Source organism: Perognathus longimembris, chromosome 20 (genome assembly GCF_023159225.1).
Source record: "Perognathus longimembris pacificus isolate PPM17 chromosome 20, ASM2315922v1, whole genome shotgun sequence".
NCBI lineage: Eukaryota > Metazoa > Chordata > Mammalia > Rodentia > Heteromyidae > Perognathus > Perognathus longimembris.
In genome coordinates, this window is record NC_063180.1 from 16235175 (window position 1) to 16239096 (window position 3922).

Consider the following 3922-nt stretch of genomic DNA (forward strand, 5'->3'; position numbering starts at 1 on the left):
GTCAAGGGCATTCAACTTCTCTGGTTCCGCCTGCAACCTTGGTTATAGGTTAGAATTAGAATCACACAAAGAGCTTTCAATGTTCCTGTTCAATGTTCAGTGTTCTCTCCAGACTTTCTGGTTTTATTGATGTGGGGTGCCACTGGACTGCCCAGAGTTCCCCTGGCAACCCAATGGGTAGCCACAGCTGGGAATGCCTGCAAACCTACCTCAGTCCCTACAGTAGGAACCTGTGGCTGGGCTGGGAGTGTGGCTTAGCGGTAGAGTGCTTGCCTAGCACGCATAGAGCCCTGGGTTCCATTCCTCAGAAACAGAAAAAGCCGGAAGTGGCACCATGGCTCAAGTGGTAGAGCGCTAGCTTTGAGCAAAAGAAGCTCAGGGACAGTGCCCAGGCCCTGAGTTCAAGCCCCAGGACTGTCACACACCTACACAAAGGAAAAGAAATGGTCACACAGGGATTATATCATTGTCTCTAAGTCTTCCACTTCCTCAATACACTTCAACCATTGGCACAAAAGAAGATGAAAGGAAGAAGATCAGCCTTCTCCCTCCTACCTTGCCTGCTTTCCAGAAGGATTTTGGTTCTCTGGGAACAGAGCAAAGATGTCCTTTATGTTGTTGTCATTTTGTGGGCTTGAACTCGGGCCTGAGTCCTATCCCTGAGCTCTTTTGCTCAAGACCAGCACTCTACCACTTTGAACCACAGAGCCACTTCTGGTTTTTCAGTAGTTAATTGGAGATGAGTCTCATAGGGACTATTCTACCCTGGCTGGCTTTGAACTGCAATCCTCAAACCACAGTTCCTGAGTAACTAGGATGACAGGCATGAGCCACCAGCACCTGGCTAAGGATTTCTTAGAGAAAGAAATCCAGCCAGGAAAAAAAAAAATTGGGAAAATGACTCCTCTGCAAACAAGAAGTATTTGCAAGGGAAAAAAAAACTTATTTTGAGGATAGACATTGGTCTTCTCTTTCTTTCTTTTTCTTTTTTGCCAGTCCCAGGACTGGCTTGAACTCAGGGCCTGAGCACTGTTCCTGGCTTCTTTTGGCTCAAGGCTGGCACTCTACCACTTGAGCCATAGCACGACTTCTGGCTTTTTCTGCATATGTGCTGAGGAATCGAACCCAGAGTTTCATGCATGCAGGGCAAGCATCTACCACTAAACCACATTCCCAGTCCTCTTGTTTGCTTTTTTCATGCATCTAAGACCTCAGGTTGCTGCCCCTAAATCTATCTGATGTTTGTGTCCCTTTTTGTTTGCTTAGTACCAAATGACCAAGGAGCCCTTTTATTTGGTGGGAGAGGAAGAAGGGAGGTCTTTTATTCTGGCAGAAAACCTCCCAGGTTTACAGTAAAGTTCCGGAGTCAGAGGACCGTGTCTGACTGTGGGTTTTTTGTTTTTCACCTGTTGTGGGCCCCTGCGGTGTAGAGCGGAAAGAAGCTTTAAAAGCAGCCCGCCTCCCCCTCCACCATCAGGCGGCTTCCTGTCCACACAAGAGCGAGGGCTGGCTCCTATGGAACTGTTTCCCTGGTCCCAGACCTCCGAGCCAGCCAGCTTCTGGAAGCTTCCAGATGCCAGATGCCAGCCTGTGCATGCCACCACGCTGCTGGTTTATCCAGCCAGCCCGGCTTGCTGTGTTGTGCTGGCGCAGCCTAAGGTCAGGGCCGTGGCCTGGGCTCTCACCTTCTTGCGGACTCCGGCTTCGTGTTCACAGCCCTTCCTCCTAAACCATACTTTCACTTTTTTTTTTTTTTTTTTGGCCATTCCTGGGAACTCAGGGTCTGGGTGCTGTCCCTGAGCTGCTTCTGCTCAAAGTTAGTGCTCTACCGCTTGAGCCACAGCGCCACTTTCAGCCTTTTCTGAGTAGTTTCTTGGAGATGAGAGTCTCATGGAAGTTCCTGCCCCGACTGGCTTCGAACCATGATCCTCAGATTTCAGCCCCCTGAGTAGCTAGCATTACAGAAGCGCGTCACTGGTGCCTGGTTTTGACTTTTGTTTTTTCTTTCTGATATCCCCTAGTTATGCCAGAAGTGGAGCAGGCAAAGCCTGATACAGTAGATCATACCTGTAAACCCAGCTCTGTGGGAGGTGGAGATAGTAAGATCACATTTCAAGGATGACAACCTAGGCAAAACAAAACATAGCAAGATCCTACGTTTGTTTGTTTTTCCCCAGTCCTGGGGCTTGAACTCAGGGCCTGAGCACTGTTCCTGGCTTCTTCTTGTTCAAGGCTAGCATCTTGAGCCACAGCACCACTTCTGGCTTTTTCTGTGTATGTAGTGCTGAGGAACCGAACCCAGCGCTTCATGCATGCTAGGCAAGCACTCCACCAATAAGCCACATTCCCAGCCCAAGATCCTATCTTAAAAGAAGAACCCGAGCCTGGCGCAGGTAGCTCATGCCTGTCAAGAACCTGGGCCACCGGCACCAGGCTCTTTGGTAGAATTCTTTTTTTTCTCCTTTTCTTTTTTTTGCCAGTCCTGGGGCTTGAACTAGGGGTGCCTGGGCACTGTCCCTGAGCTCTTCAGCTCAAGGCTAGCACTCTACCACTTGAGCCACAGCGCCACTTCCTTCGCTCTAATTCTTTTTTTTTTTTTGGTCAGTCCTGGGGCTTGGACTCAGGGCCTGAGCACTGTCCCTGACTTCTTCTTGCTCAAGGCTAGCACTCTGCCACTTGAGCCACAGCACCACTTCTGGCCATTTTCTGTATATGTGGTGCTGGGGAATCGAACCCAGGGCCTCATGTATGCGAGGCAAGCACTCTTGCCACTAGGCCATATCCCCAGCTCCCACTCTAATTCTTAATGATTCTCTACAAAACATTCTGGGTCCACTTGCCTACTCTGTCCTCTGTGGCTGAGTCCCAGGCAGGGCCCCATTGAAATGACTAGTCAGACAGGGATCCTGAGACTGGGAGGGAACTTTTCCAAAGCACCCCGCCAGCGCCCCCCTGTGGACACGGAGGGACCCTGGATGCAGGCGGAGCACTGCGTTATGGGCAGCGCTGGAGAAAACAGGTGCTTCAGACTTCCTGTTTGGGGACAATTATGGAATATTTGTAGAGATGTAATGAGATACTGGTTGTGGTCTGCCTATCAAATTCTCATTGTTGAATTTTCCCCTCTCTTTGGAACTTGACGTGCCAATGCTAGTAAATTTAAGAGAGAGAGAAAGCTAAGAAGACTTTAGCTTGCTGGACACTGGCAGCTCGTACTTGTTGGCTTTTTTTACCCCTGCAGGTCCTGGGGCTTGAACTCAGAGCCTGGGCTCTGTCCCTGAGCCTCTCTGTGCTCACAGCTAGCTCACTACCACTTGAGCCACAGCGCCACTTCCGGCTTTTTCTGTGTATGTGGTGCTGAGGAATCGAACCCAGGGCTTCATGCATGCCAGGCGCGCACTGTATCGCTAAGCCACACCCCCAGCCCTAGCTGCTCACACTCGTGATCCTGGGGCTTCAACTCAAGGCCCAGGCATTGTCCCTGAGCTTTCTTTTTCTTTTGTATATAAGGCTAGCACTCTACCACCATCACCCCACTTCAAGCTTTTTGGTGGTTCACAGGAGGTAAGAGTCTCCTGGACTTTCCTTCCCGGGCTGGCTTTGAACCACCACCCTCAGATCCCAGCCTCCTGAGTAGCTGGGATGACAGGCGTGAGCCGCCGGCACTGGACGAGCATTGCTGCAGCCGGAGCTATGCTGTGTCTGGCTAGGGGTTAACTTAGGGACGACCGCTGGACACCTAGGGTCCGGGGGAAGGGGCGACAAGGTGGGCTCCTGGGCTCCTTGTTAGTCAGAGCCGCCCCCCCCCCCCCCCCCCCGCTTTCTCTCAGGAACAGCTGGCCACAGGTAACACGACTCCAGCCTCGCAGGCTGTTCCTGCCTGAAGGTCATGCCTGCTGGCCCTGCCAAAGACTCAGAGGGA